Genomic DNA, 16493 nt, shown 5'->3' with positions numbered 1-16493 from the left:
TTTGCAGACCTTTTCAGTGTGACAGTAACATGGAGAGTAGACTAGCATACTCTCCCAAACATTTCCTCTAACTATCCTATGCACTACACCACATACACTTAACATTTCACACAACGTATCCCACTACGTTACAGGGCTTGGCGCTAGCAAGGGCATGTGGCCAGAAAACTTTGCCCCCGCTATCTAGTGGCGGACTTCCGGGGGGAGGCGTGATGGGGGTTCCACCAGCATAGATCATGGGTCCAGGGGGAGATGGGGCTCAGGCCTGTGCTAGAGGGTACAGGGCATTATGGTTCCCAGGCTGCCGCTTCCGCCCAATAGAGAGGGGCCCGAACCTGATAGTAGCGCCCCAGGAGACTGCCCTATCAGTGGATGTATAATGGCGGGATAGTTGCAGTGCCAATGCGCACTTGGAGGGTGTCTCTGCACCTGTCCTGTCAGGGTGCCCTGAGGCCACTACCACAGCCACTGGTAAGCTGGTGGGCTAGAGGTCCCAGATCCATTGCCTGGACCTGGGGCTGTGCAGTGAGTGGGGCCTGTGGTATGTCTATCCCCCATTATTAATACTGAATATGAAAAACACAAGAAAAAGTTTCAAAGCAAGCCTGAGGACAGCAAATCACCCAGGGGGATGAGGGTGGGTTCATGGAATGTGGGAAGTTTGAGGGGAAGAGCAGAGGAAGTCGTTGAGGCATTCAGTAGGAGGTGGGTGGATGTGGCGTGTTTGCAGGAAGTCAGGTACAGGGGTGGATCAGCCAGAAAGATTGTTGGGAAGCACTGTTGCTATAAGTTGTTTTGGCAAGGGGGGACAGACAGATATGGAGGTGTTGGTGTGATGGTTCTGGAGAAATGGGTGGAATATGTTATGAATGTTATGAGAGTAAGCGATAGGATATTGGTAATGAAAATTCTGTTCGGCAGAAGGATAGCTGCGATTATATCGGCATATGCTCCACAGGCAGGATTGGATGAAGCAGAGAAAGATGGATTTTGGGATGATTTAATACATGTAGTGGGTGGTATGCAGGATGATGAGATGGTGGTTTTGGGAGGGGACTTAAATGGTCATGTAGGTGAACCAGCACAAGGTTATGAAGGAGTGCATAGGGGATGTGCATATGGTATAAGGAATGCAGAAGGGGAAAGGATACTCGAGTTTGGGGAGGCAACGGACATGATTGTGTGCAATACATATTTTAGGAAAAGAGACAGTAGGTTAATTATGTATGAGTCTGGGGGAAATTGCAGTCAGATAGATTATTTTCTGGTTAGGAGGGCCAATATGAGGTTAGTGAGAGATGTTAAAGTTAAAGTGAGGAGTGTGTGCAGCAGCATAAACTACTGATTTGTGATATGGTGCTTAAAGAACGAGTGATGAAAAAGAGGACTTATGTACCTAGGAGGAAAATATGGAAGCTGAAAAACCAAGTAGTAAGGGATGCCTTCTATAGCGAGTTGAGGAGAGTGGTGGCTGAACAGGGAGCTGTAGACAGAGGCGTTAATGAACAGTACAGAGCCCTCAAGAACAATCTCTTGAGAGTTATTGATGTAACATGTGGTTGGACAAGAGGCCCATCAAGACATAAAGTAACTTGGTGGTGGGATGAGGGTGTAGAAGCTGCAGTTAAGGAGAAAAGAAGGCTTTTCCGGGAATGGAAGAAGGGTGGTAGATAAGAAGAATATTTGGCCACCATGAATAAGGCTTGAAGAGAGGTATACAGGGCAAAGTCTGAGTCACAGAGACTTTTACTTGATAACCTAAATCATGGGGAAAGGAAAAATATGATATTTAGGGTGGCAGGTCAGGTGAAAAGGGATAATCAGGATACTATGAAGGAAGGGTAGCGGTGAACAGTGAGGATATTGAAGATGCATGGAGAAAGCATTATAACCGGTTGTTGAATGAGGAGTTTGACTGGGACAGAGAAGGTTTGGAGCCAGCAGATCCAGTGTCTGGCCCTTGGCCTTTGATTGATGCTGCTACTGTGAGTGAGGCAATAGGCAGCATGAAGGTGGAGAAGGCAGCAGGTGTGTCTGGGTTGACTGCCAAAATGTTAAGGCCTCAGGCGATATAGGGGTGAAGTTAGTCACTGACCTAATAAACAGGATTATTTGAGTGTGTTGTCCCAGATGATTGGCTGAAGAGTGTAATTGTAAATGTGTATAAAGGGATGGGTGATGCCCTGGAAAGGGGAAATTATAGAGGTATAAAGCTTTTAGATCAGATAATGAAGGTAATGGAGAGAGTTTTAGAAGGTATGATTAGAGAAAGAGTGAATATTGATGAGATGCAGTTTGGGATTATGCCACGTAGGGGGACCACCGATGCCATATTCATTGTTCAACAGCTTCAGGAAAAATATATTGGTAGGAGAAGGGATCTTTATTATGTTTTTGTTGATTTGGAAAAGGCCTTTTACATAGTCCCTAGAGAGGTGGTGAAGTGGGCAATGAGAAAGCTTGGCTTGGAGGAGTGGCTGGTTAGGGTGGTTATGGCTATGTATGTGAGTGCTCACACCCAGGTAAGAGTGAATGGAGATTTGAGTGATGGGTTTTCTGTGAATGTTGGTGTGCATCAGGGGTCAGTTTTGAGTCCCATGTTGTTTATCACGGTACTTGAAGCCCTTTCATGTGACTTTAGAAACGGACTCCCGTGGGAGTTGTTGTATGCTGATGATTTGGTGTTGATTGCAGAGAACGAAAGGGAGGTGTAGGAAAGGTTTAGGAAGTGGAGAGATGGTATGGGGCACAAGGGCTTAAGGGTAAATGCAGATAAAACAAAAGTGATGATATCTAGGGTTGGTGGCGGTACTGTCAAAGACGAGGGATAGTGGCCATGTGCAGTTTGCCACATGGGCGTGGGAAGTAATTCCATCTTGTGCGGTGGTTGTGATAAATGGGTGCATAAGAGATTTAGTGGTATCAGAGGTAGACTGCGAGATAACGCTGATTTTATGTGTACGGCGTGTCGGGGAGAGCAGGTGGAGATTGTTAGGCGTGAAAGGATTGAACTTGCTGGTGAATCTCTTGAGTGTATGGAAGAGTTTTGTTATTTGGGAGACATGTTGTGTGCTGGAGGTGGGGCTGGAGCTAGCTCTGTGGCTAGGGTGAGAAGAGGTTGGAAGAAGTTCAGGGAGCTCTTGCCTCTCCTGACACTGAGAGGACTCTCCCTACGTGCTAAGGGGTCTTTGTATGCAGCATGTGTTAGGAGTGTAATGCTGTATGGTAGTGAGACCCGGGCAGTGAAGAAGGAGGATATTCACCAGCTCAGACGTACAGAAATGACACTGATTAGGTGGATGTGTAGTGCGTCCTTGCATCCAAGGTCTGGGGGGACTGGGTTCAAGATGGAAGAGTTGAGAGGTAGGATGGGACTGGAGTATATTGGTGTTGTGATGAGGAGAGGTAGATTGAGATGGTTTGGACATGTGGAGAGGATGGGGGATGATAATTGGGTGAGGAAGGTGAGAAGTGTTAATATTGGGGGTGGGGTTATGAGGGGTAGACTGTGAAAGACATGGGACAAGGTCATTAAGTGTGACCTCAGGGTTAAGGGACTGAACAGGGAGGCTGCAATGGATCGTGCAGCATGAAGAGCCGCCAGTAGGTGACCAAGGCCGACGCATGCAAGCATGTTAGAGCCTTTAAAAATGAAACGAAACGATATATACGTATCTATATACAGTGAATATATATATATATATATATATATATATATATATATATGTACAGGCATACCCTGGTTTAACGATCTAATTGGTTAGGTAAAACCACATCGTCAGGCGGGGTATCGTATATCGGGGTACTTTTAACATGTATTTCAATGTGGACTGTTTACCAGCCTTGAGTTTCCCCCCAAACCACACCCAAAAACCCACCCACATGACCCCCAAAACAAGTTTAAAGGCAATCTAAATGGCATAACAGCTGTCAAGGAAGCTAACCTAAGCCTAACACCTGTAAATAACTCACTGAAAGCAACAAATAAAGCCCGAAAATCATAAGGAATAGGTTTGAGAAAATCAAACACCTCTCATCACTTACTTCTTGTAAGTCCATGTCCAGTCCTGGTCATCATCCTTGCTATCCCCCCCTGAGGCTAGGGGACATGTGGTGCTCCCCAACACTCAATCCTCCTCCTCAATGTCCTCAAACCCTATCTCCAGGGGAGGGTCAGATGGGAGTGGCGATGGAGTGCGATGCGATGACTCAGGCGGAGGAGATGGGGTGTGATGCGCTGGCTCAGGCAGTGACAATGAGGTGCGATGTGATGGCTCTGGGGGTGGCGATGGAGTGTGATGCAACGATAGAGGAGGTGGTGTGGGAGACAGCTGCGATGTCCGGTGAGGTGGCGAGGTAGACCGCTGCGATGAATGATGAGGTAGCGATGAAGTCAGTTGCAGTGGTTCTGGTTGTGGCGAGGAAGACAGAGACAGTGGCTGAAGTGGTGTGGGAGATGGAGGGTGGGACGAGGAAGGCAGCGATGGAATGGCAGAGTTCCTTAGTGGAGATGCAGGTGACATGGGAGACAGTGATCGGCTGGAGGTTCGGTCCAGCGTAACGGGCTGAGCACATCCTCGGCGGGAGGTGTCCCTCGGTGTTTCTCTGCTGGTTGAAGGCTGGGAAGATGCTCTGCTGGTTGAACGCTGGGGAGATGCTCTGCTCGTCGTGGGCTGGGGAGATCCTGTGCGACTCACTGGCCTGGTGGGGAACTGCTTAAAGAAGGCTGTGATTGTTGTCTGCCTGGTCGCCCTCTTCTTCTCCTCCAGCAATGTCCTGTAAACTTTCGTACCCTCCTTGAGCCGATTAGCTGTGTCCCTGCTTCGTCATGTGTTTTCATTAGGTCTATATGCTCGTCTAGCTTCGTTAGCATCTCTTTCAGGATCTTGATGTTGAGAGCTCAGACCTCAGGCACAACCTCCTCCTCCTCTACCTCCTGGTGTGCCTGCTTGATCTCCATATTGAGGAGCTCCTCATTGCTAAGCTCCTCCCTGTGGCTCTCGAGAACCTCCTCCACGTCATCCTCGTTGACCTCCCTGAAGCCCGCCTCGTGCAACAACTCGACAATGTCCTGCCGCACACGCTCGACAGGCAGAGGTTGCACGCCCTCGGGGAAGCTGATGAAGGAGTGAACACACTCTGGCCACATCTTCCGTCACACACCGTTCGTTGTCGCCTGGCTCACCTCGTTCCATGCTGGTGTTATATTCTCCAGGGTGTGGCGTATGTTGTACCCTCTCCAGAACTGCTGTACTGTTGTCCTGTCGTCACTGTCACAGGCCCTTACCAACTGCTTCACTGTGCGGTGGAGGTAGTAGGCTATACAGGCAGCAATCATCCCTTGGTCCATTGGCTGCAACAAAAATGTGGTGTTTGGGGGTAGGAACACCACCTCAACATTGCTGAACCATTCCTTCATTGTGGGCAGGTGGCTAGGTGCATTATCCACCACCAGGAGAAATCTGTTTGCCAGATTTTCATGAGAAGCATACCTCTTCAGCATACGAGAGAGGTACAAGTGAAAATACCAAGTCATCTTGTTCGACTTCCAGATAACCCCAAGGTTCTCCTTAACATACCCCACCAGAGCCCTGGAGTTCTCGGAGTGGTAGACTAAGAGCAGCTTCAACTTGAGGTCACCCTCGGCGTTGCCCCTCAGCAGCAGTGTCAGCCGGTCCTTCAAGGGCTTGAATCCTGGCGTAGACCTTTCCTCCACTGCAAGATAAGTCTTGGAGGACATTCTCTTCCAAAAGAGCCTAGTCTTGTCAAAATTCAAGACTTGCTTCGCACTATAGCCACCCTCTGCAATGATGCGTTTCAGCTCATCAGGAAACGCTGCTGCCGCCACTTTATCTGCACTCGCCACCTCACTGTACATCTTCATGTGGTGGAGATTTGCCTGCCTCTTAAACTGGTCAAACCATCCACGGTTAGCCTTAGCGGTCTTGTTTTCATCAAGCTCACGCCTGACCTTTAGCTCGTCCCAGAGCGAGAGAGCCTTAATGCAAATAATAGCCTGGCTCATGGGCGCCTTGCACCGGTTCTGATCTTCCATCCACGCGCGCAGCATCCACTCCAGCTCCTTCATCGCAGGCTCTCGCTGGCAGGTGATACAGGAGGTGGATAAGATTGCGACCTCCCCAGCAGCAGCCTTAACCCCTTAACCACGGGGCGTCACTTTCGTGATGCTTGGGAGCAAGGGATCATACCGCGGGGAGTCGCTTTTGTGATTCTGTGTTACTGTATTTTGAATTCACCCGGGCTTACAAGTGGTGGCTTGTATCATCCATCAGTACTGCCAATGTCCAACACTAGTCAGCACTCCTAATCTCATCTGTACTCCCATCCATTGTTGACAATTTAGCCATTTCTCCCCGTTCTTGACTCCCCTCCCTACCCCCCCTCCATTACCCTATCCTCTCGCCTGCCCGGCCGTGCTACGCTAAGTAAATCTTCCCTGAAATTTTTCACTGATTTCATCCATGGAAATAAGCCCTATGCCCTATTCTTATACCAAATAATATATACAAGAAAGAAATACGGTAAGTGAGAGTGCCATACACCTGGAATTGTCTAATTATCACCTGACAACACCTCACGTGCACTCGTTCGCTAATTTTCGCTGTTTATTTCCCCTTGAAATATGCCGTATAATCTATTTTCGTAATAAATATACATATAAGGAGGAAAGGGAGAAGCCTAAGTGATATTTACATTCACCTGGAACTACCTAATTTATAATGTATTGTCTAGATTTCCTGCCAATCATTTCACTGCTATATATTAGCTGCTGTCAAGAAGCTAACATTGGCAGTAATGCATTTCCCTAGGTAGGCCACCACCCCGGCCCACCCTTATCAGTTCACTCTCATCTTCCAATGTGGAGGTACATCTGTTTGCTCTTGCTGACTTCAGGGACTTTTCACCCCCATGCAAAGGGCCCTGTGACCTTTACCCCCTACTAAACCTCGTGTGGAAAGAGGTAAAGGGCTGACAATTGATAGAAGAGTGACTACGATCTTTCTATTGAGTAAAACAGTGCAAGTGGAATTGTAAATAATGTGTAAATAATGTGTAAACAGCAAGTGAAAGTAATGAATGTAAATATACGTGAACAGTGGAAAATAGTTTTATAAGTTACTTCAAGTGACAGTGCATAACACAGTGTAAATAAAACAGAAATGTAAATAACATAAATAAAATAGAGAACGTAAACAGAAATGTAAATGAGTAGTATTATAAGAATACGAGTATATACCCTAGGCGTAATGAAAGTGAAAGTTTCACTCTAGCATGTCTGAATACTATGAGTTATGAGAGTGAAGGTGAAAGTGACATTCACTCTCAATGCTAGTATACAGGACGAGAAAGTGAATGCTACGTATTTTACTGAAAGAAACTGAATCCCTACAGTGACAATAAACTAATACTACTGAAGGAAACTTATGGATAAAGACTGTAGATATATATGTGTTATATAGTAATAGAAATATAAAGTGTGAGGGGTTTTATGAATAATAAATGACAGAATACCAACAGCAAACTAGCGCAAGTGGGAAGGTCATACGCGCTCGTAATTTTCATTGCTTTCACAGTGGTTTTTATTTGGAGTATGGATCCCAAACTACTTGATAATCATAGTGTTTATAGTGTTAATATCTGGCTGTGGTAATCATATTACGGGTTGTCGGGATGTGTAAAGTGGAGACTTCGTTACCCAACTTCAGAGGTCTCCACAAGTCCTACGGTAATTGACGAAGGCTCAACAAACATCCCAGGAGAAAGCTGAAGGTATGTGCCATATGCATATGTAATCTTAATACTCTAGGACTTATAACTGATTATTGGCAAATATTGTTTGAGAGTCTGTCGGAGCCCGAATAACCCCGCTGGAGACGCAAAACATTGGGAAACATGCCCGCGGTGTAAGGGTTAATGGCCTCCTTCTTCTTGATGATGTGGAGACAGTCAACTGGGCCAGGTGGAGAGCCGAAGCAATAGGACATGCACCTCTGCCTTTGTCGTGCCACTTGAGGATGCCCAATTTCACCTCCAGTAACACAGTCTTACAGACACGCTTCGCGGGAACATCACCAGCACCACCATTAGCAGGCTGCTTACAACGATGACTAGGGCCTCCACTAGCACCACCACTGGCCCCACCACGTGCAGCACCCTTACCAGACATTATCTCACTTATTTGGGCCCAAAATCACACAATATTGCTCTCAACAGATGATTAGTATCACTGCTCTACTCACAGCACTGCTTGAACACAGTTACGATGCACTACGATAGCAACTTGAGCAATCTTGGTGGTGCAATACAATGCATGGGAGGCATGCATAAGGGAGATCCTCACTCTGAGATGGCTAGTGCAAGAAGATTGATAAGGGTGAGCACTGGGTAAGTGATGGCTATGGGGCCTGTGCAAGCGTTTCTGCGCATCCTGGGAGGCGGGCGGGCTCAGCTGGCCGTGGGAACGCACGCGATTCAAAATTTCGGCCCGTCATCTGCGGGCGCGACATCGGAGGGCCCATTATCAAACCGGGCTCGCCCATCGGGTATCGGGGCCTGGTGCAATTTGTACCCCCATCACTAAGCCGAGGTATTGCATCTAGGGGTATCTTATATCGGGGCATTACTGTATACATATCTCTCTCTCTCTCTCTCTGCACATATACTGTATATATATATATACACATATATATCTATATCTATCTATCTATCTATTTATATAAATCACTAATGTCAGCTGCACCGAAGCCAAACTCATCTGTGTTGCCTTAAGTAAACATTGTCTCCATCACATACTTTATTTTTTTTATTTTTTTATGCGAGGAAGAAGGAACCAAAGGCCATGAGCCCGCAGTAACAGTTCCCTCCAAGAGAAAAACAAAATACAATAGAGAGCCAAATTCAAGATCCGATCATTTTGAGATGCCTGGACACACTGCGTTTGAAAGACTGGAGATCATAGGCAGTAGGAAATACAGACAGAGGGAGACAGTTCCAGAGCTGACCTGTTGCATAAATGAAAGACTGGGAGTAATGGTTAACTCTTGCAATAGAGAGTTGGACAGAAAAGGGATGAGAGTTTGCTGCCACACGGGTGCTAGCGCCCGTCGTAGAGGTGGAGGAATGCAAGCAGACAGTTCAGAGGAGCAGTGACCATTAAAGTAGCGATAGAAAAGAGATAAAGATGCAACAGTGCGGCGAAGAGACAGAGGTTGAAGGGAGTCAGTAAGAGGAGGAGAGTTAATGAGACGAAAAGCCTTTGACTCCACCCTATTGAGAAGAGCTGTATGTGGGGAGCCTCCCCACACATGAGAGTTGTACTCCACACAGGGGCGGATAAAACCCCTGTATAGAGTCAACAATTGTGCAGGGGTAAAGAAAGAGCAGAGTCGGCTTAGCACACCCAATCTCTTGGAAGCAGATTTTACAAGAGATGTAATATGATCTTTCCAAGATAAGTCCCGAGTAAATGAAACCCCAAGCATGTTCAAGGATGATGCAGGATTAAGCTGAATATTATTAAACATTAGTGGGTATACCTGTGGAAGATTTTGTCGGGTTGATAGGTGTAAGAACTGAGTCTTAGATGCATTAAAAACAACCATATTATTTTTACCCCAGTCAGAGATACAAGCCAAGTCAGACATTAGGTGTGCCATAGCCTCATCCCTTGTTTGTTGAAGTAACTGTTAAGATGGGCGTTGTGGGAACTGAACGAAAAGGTGAAGGGTGGAGTCATCAGTGTATGAGTGGATAGGGTTAGATGTACAGCTTAGAAGATCATTGATGAATAAAAGGAAGAGAGTTGGTGATAGGACTGAGCCCTGAGGAACACCACTGTTGATGGATCTAGGAGAAGAACGATGGCTGTCTACAACAGCGGCTATAGAATGACCAGAAAGGAAGCTAGCGATGAAGGCACAGATAGAAGAATAGAAACCGTAGGAGGGCAGTTTGGAAATTAAAGATTTATGCCAGACTCGATCGAAAGCCTTTGAGATGTCAAGTGCAATGGCAAAGCTTTCGCCAAAGTTCCAAAAGAAGGATGACCAGGAGTCTGGTCATAACCACTGAATGCAACTCAAAAATTAATAAAAAAGAAGTACAGAAGTCACAGGAGAAGGAAAGGAAAAAAAAAAAAAATGAAAGGAGAGAAGAGGAAGAATAAAAGTGAGAAAAAATTAGGGGGGGAGGGAGAGAAAAATATATCATGGTCTGTCAATGTGAGTTTTTATAATGGAAAAACATATCCCTACTAAACAGGACCAGTTTGCATGGTACCCCAAGTTTTACAAATTACTGAGTAAACTGGCTACTGTACGAACACACACCAGGTAAGCATGTACTGTATGTGTGTCTTACATGCAACTAACCTTTACTCTTGTTTTAAACTGCTTTACATGACATTATACATATAAGTGGTGGTGGCCAAACACTGAATCCCCTTCCTCCTATAGCTTATATATTCTGTAACTACTTGTAACACTGACACCTCCCAGTTCAGTACAATGACATTTTATCATGCGTATTACTATACTGAAGGTTGTTTTTCTATGTTTGAACAGTTGTATAGTACAGGTACAAAAACTCTCAATTATCCATTGTCACAATATCTGGCCCAATGCAGTATCTGGCACTGTTTGCTCGGGTCTATTAAAACAATATCCTGCATTAAAACAGGAAACAATCAGCAGTACTATCCATTTCTCAATGGTAATATGTATCATCTGGCTCAGGCACAGGACCCAATCAGCCTGCAGGCATATCCTGCAGCACAACACGCACCAGCCAATACATTGCAGAGCAGCCCACCCACGTGCCATGCCAACCATTGCATCCCCCCCCTCCCGGTGCCTCATTCATTGCTGTAGAGCTGTTAAATGTACCCTCGTTCTGTGTGATAGTGGATTTTGCAGCTTTTGTGGGGGTGCCAAGTATGATAAAGATTATATTATGTACTGTGTCATGTACTGTATTATGTACTGTACTATTACTGTACTACTGCATATTGAAAGTCTCAGTGTTTCACTTAACTATGACCTCAGCTGGACCTCTCATGTCAGATCACCTGCTAAGACCATCTCAAAGAAACTTGAATTATTGTACTGAGCTCGTAGCTTCGTCACTGATGAGTAGTTAGAGTTGTGTGCACTCTCAGCTGGAATATTGCTCACCCTTGTGGAGTGGATGTGTGGAGACTGTGCTAATGCAACTAAACAAAATTCAGAACAAAGCTGTTAGAATTATCAATAACCCTGCTATTACAAATAAACTACCTCTCCTACTGCTAAGAAGGAATGTTGCCTCCCTTGCATTATTTTACAGACACTTTTATGGCAAATGCTCAGACAAAGCTGCATCCATTGTGCCACCTCTCCATGCTTTCCCCTGTGCTACACGGGCATCTGGTAGCACTTTTTACTGAAATGTCACACTGCCATATTGCAGAACTTCTGCCTATCAGAAATCTTTTATTCTCCGAACTGCATCTCTTTGGAACTCACTTCCCCAGAGTTGTTTCCCCCTAAACTTCAACCCACAGCTGTTCAAGTCCAACCAGTAATCTAGTAGTGTATATGCATTATTATCTTTTTTAATTCATTGTTTTTTCTTCCTTTGTTCTGTAAAAAAAACAAAAAAACATGAGAAGTAATTTCAGCTAAGGGATGCCCCCTTCCTAACCCCTGTATACCCAGGGAAGAGTGGAAGGGGGTGGAGAAAATGAGCTCAGTGGTCGCTGTCATGATGGCATAGGAGCAGGTCATGACTTCGGCAGCATCCAGTGCAACTAAGCAGCTGGAAACGATTGCACAAATGCGTACCCCAGATGGGGAGGGGTTTAGAAATGGCAACCTAAACATTTGCTGCTCTGCACCACCTGGACAGATAACTGCGTCTGTCAAGGCATCCTACAATGTGGTCAAAAAAACAAAAGAATCCCTCTGACTTTTGCTACCTGGAATATACTAACCTTGCTTGACACTGACCACAACACGACCACACTGTAGAACTGACCTTATTGCCCATGAACTGAAAAGTTATAAAACTGGCACTGCTGCCTTGTCTAAGAGTCACCTCTCAGAAGAGGGCAAACTTACAGCAGCAGGAGAAGGGTGTACCTATTTTTGGAGGGGACACCCACACAACATAAGAAGAAACCATGGTATTGGCCTTGTAATCCGAAGCAATCTTCTACAGAATATCCAAGAAACACCAATGGGTACATCAGAGAGGCTATGTCCTGGTGCATACCACTCTCTAAAGGCCAATATGCAACACTCATCAATGCCTATGCCCTAATGTTTGATTCAGAGGACACCATCAAAGATTCCTTTTATGACTCTTTGGATGTTACCATTCATTCAATACCACATAATGACAAACTGATCCTGCTTGGAGATTTTAATGCCAGAGTAGGAAAAGATAATTACCTCTGGCAAGGCATTACAGGCTGCTGTGGTGTTTGTAACATGAACAGCAATGGCCTTAGACTGTACCTTCCTTATGCTCAGAACACAGTCTGATCATCACAAACACCATCTTTCAACTCAAGAATAACGCAACACTACACATGGAGGCACCCAAGATCTAGACATTGGCACCTAATTGACTATGTCATTGTAAGGCCACAAGATCAAAGAAAAGTTTTTTTAACCCAGGCTATGAGAGGTGCTACCTCCCTTTCCTTGGGGGAAGCAGCCTAGGTATATAGATATAGATAGATGAGAGGTGCTAAGTGCTCCACAGACCATAACCTTACAGTCACCAAACGGGAGTTAGTTATACACCCACAAATGCACTGCAGACCATCCATTGAGAAACTAAATTGTAGCAGCTTGAAGGATGTGACAACGTGTAACACTTTCTGCAGCACTATTACATAGAAGCTCTCTCGATGCCCACCACTTGATCCAAACAACAATGCAACAAACCTAGATGAAGAGCTGCTAAACATTAAGACACTGCTCCAAAGTACTGCAGAAGAAACACTAGGATTCTCTACTCGCTGCCATAAAAACTGGTTTGATGAAAATGCTGTGGGCATATATGACCTCGCAATGAAGAACAAAGCACACAACAACTGGCCGGCTCATCCTAGCTCCTTAACCCTAAAAACTGAATTCCAGAATCTCAGAAGTGAAACCCAAAGGAAACAGTGTGACATGGAAAACAAATGGTGGACCGAGCATGGAAAAGACTGGCAAAGACTGGTTGATATTAACAACAATCATGGGCTCTACAAGTCCATGAAAACCACCTATGGGCCAACCAAACATAAAATAAACCCTGTCAATCAGCCAAAGGAAAGCTCCTGAAAGACAAGCAGGCAATCCTAAAAGTATTGGCACAACACTTCAACACTTCACTGTATTGAAGAAACCTGGTGGAACAAAATATCCTTGATAAAATCCCAAAAACCCCTCAAGCAGCAGATCTTGATGTCCCACCTACACTTGCAGAAACTGTTCAGGCCATCCGATCTCAAAAAAAATAACTAAAGCCCTGACCCTGATGGCATAGCATCTGAAATGATCAAAGAGGGTGGCCAATTACTTTACCAGTGCCTCCATAATCTCAAACTATCTGGAACCAAGAACAAAATATTCCATCCAAATGGCTTACCTCTAATATCGTAACCATCTACAAGATAAAAGGGGACTGTTCAAATTGTGACAACAGCAGAGGCATCTTCCTCTTTGTGAATGCTAGTAAAGTACTAGCCGAGATTATGTTATCCAGACTGACAAAACATATGACTGAGTTAACACTCCCTGAAACACAATGAGGAATTCAGAGGCAACAAAGTACCTGTGATATGACCTTTGTTGCCCGGCAGATACATTAAAAATGCCACATGCAGAACCATGACTTGCATATTGGATTCATCGATCCTGCAAAAGAATTTGACACCGTCAAAAGAGAAATTTTATGGAATGATCTTTCAAAATTTGGAGTTCCAAACAAATTTCTAATCATACTGAAGAGTCTGCATGACAACATGAATGTTCGTGTGTCTGCAGGTGAGAGCAAATCTGAACCCTTCAATATGGATGTGGGCATAAAGCAGGGATGTGTCCTGGCTCCTGTCATTTTCAACATCTATCTCACTGCAGTCACCAGCAAATGAACCCTGACGATGGAATAAAAACCCAGTTCCGTCTAGACAGTAACTTATTTATTCTCAGACGTCTTCAAGCACAATCAAAGACTGAAATGGCTCATTTCCTAAGGCTGCAATATGCTGATGACCGTGCTGTTCTTGCACATACCCCCAGAAGCCCTACAACAGTCTCTCACCATCATTTCCAGCATATACCATGCAAAGGGGCTCTGAATAAATGTCAATAACACATAAATGATATCTCAGAGAAAGAACCCAGCAAAGCCTCTTGCATTTCAAGTAAATGACGAAAATGTCAAACAGGTGGAGAATTTTTCCTACCTCGGAAGTGTGCTCACAGATGAACATAACATTGATGCAGAAGTCCTTGCATGAAGCCTCTTTTGGGCATCTCAGATCCAGAGTGTTTGAAAACACCAACTTCAGAATCTAGACAAAGGTATCAGTTTATATAGCTGCATGTCTCTCCACCCTCTTATATGGTGCTGAATCCTGGACTACTTACCAGCGTCAAATCAAACAGCTTGAGTCTTTTCACATCCGATGCTTACGGCGCATCCTAGGACTCAAATGAGATGATAAAGTCCCTCACTCAAAAATTCTTCCCTGGGCAAAGTCAACTAACATAGAAGCCATGCTGGTTAAAAACAGCTCAGATGGGTCGGACACGTGTTGTGTGTGCCGGAGCACAACCTTCCCCACCAGGTTCTGTATGGCCAACTACTTGCAGCACGTCACAACCCAGAGGGATAGAAGAAGAGATATAATGATCATATAAGGACAATCCTGAAGAAATGCAACATCATACCAAGAGATTTTGAAACCAATGCCTCAGACCAAAATCAATGGTGAGCCCTCTGCAATGAAGAAACCATTTATCTACAAGAAGCTCAGAATCTGGCCAGAGAAGAGTGTATTTCAGTTTGGTTCCCAGTTCATATTTTTCTCATTGTGAACAAAGATTATATTAAGGAGAGTAATATATTAAATTACTGTATTTATTTTTGGTATCTTTCATCTGATGTTGCACTGGGATGCAAGGATATTATTTTGAAATCTTACCCTAAAGATGATGCCTATCGGCACCACATGTAGGTTTTCCATGTTATACGAGGACACTAATTTTGTTCACTTCTGTTACAGCATCTCCTGCTTAAGAAAAGCAGCATATGAAATTTTTATGGGTGCTATTGTACTGTTTCAACTCTTTCGGTCTAATAATGTATCTTTTCATCATACTCTTACTACCTCCAGGCAGTTTTATTCACATTAGGATACATTTTTGAAACTGATCAGGTTGGATACAGTTTCTTCACTACGAGATATCTACTCTTTAGCTGCACTCAGCTTTCCGGTTTTAGCAGTAATGAAAAGATACATCATGTGACACAGCCATCTCTGTTCTTGTACTTACATTACTTTAAGAATGACTATCAGCAGCATCCTATGCAAATAACACATCACGCTTATTATTATACTGGCTATACTGTAATTGCCGCTATGCGTCTAAGACATTATTTATCCTCTACTACTGAACAGTACTGTACGTATGATATTATAAGGACACAGTTCACTGCTTACAAAACTCAACCTTCAGTTTTTATCATGGCCTGTTCAACCACATCCTAAAAACAGAGTTCTGAAAAACAGTATTTAGTGAACTAAGGCATATGTAAGTTTCCCTGACTTCCACCCAAAGACTCTTCACATGTATATTGCCATTATTAAATATCCATTGGCTACTGATACTGCCATAAATGTCTGCTCTTCATCACTCCCTTACACGCCTGTCAGTTACCTGTGTACTGTACATACTATGCCTCTAAAATTTATCCTTCAACACACATTGCCAGACTTTATAGTTGCAGACTTCAAGTGTCAAGCTGTCATGAGTGATGATGCAGGCTTAGTAACTTGCTGAAGTTCAAAATTACTGAGCCCCAAACATCTCATTCTTACACTGAATCCAAACAATGTCTTATTATACAATGATTCTAAAAGGCTTAAACAATTAAGTAACAGGGATATATTCATCCATCCATCCATCATCCAATCCTATGTTGTCCCATGAGGAGCGTAGAAGCCCGGGGATAGGCAGTTGGTCCCGACATTTAAGATGAGAGTGACCAAACTCACTCATCCCTGAGTGGCATTACGTGAGGAATAAACCCCAACCACACCTTGGATATAAACCTTCACCGGCTCAATCCGATTGGAGCACAATAATTACCCACTAAACCACCAGGCACCAAAATTTGGTTATATGGTTACCACCCAGTGTAGTAAATGGTTTCCTGGTGTACAGGAAACCATTTGGCTTGTCAATCTGTGTAGAATCACCCATAGGCAGAAG

General features: G+C 44.5%; 1 protein-coding gene across 1 annotated transcript in view; it reads right to left on the bottom strand.

Annotated features, from left to right (window-relative positions):
- The window catches only part of l(1)G0196 (inositol hexakisphosphate and diphosphoinositol-pentakisphosphate kinase), a 475031-nt gene that overhangs the window by 196963 nt on the left and 261575 nt on the right, over nt 1-16493 (bottom strand). The window lies entirely within an intron of this gene.

The sequence above is a fragment of the Coenobita brevimanus genome, chromosome 30 (genome assembly GCF_032717465.1).
Source record: "Coenobita brevimanus isolate Jiangsu-jjx chromosome 30, ASM3271746v2, whole genome shotgun sequence".
Classification (NCBI taxonomy): Eukaryota; Metazoa; Arthropoda; class Malacostraca; order Decapoda; family Coenobitidae; genus Coenobita; species Coenobita brevimanus.
The sequence above is the reverse complement of the archived record's forward strand: the minus strand, read 5'-3'. Positions and strand labels throughout refer to the sequence as shown.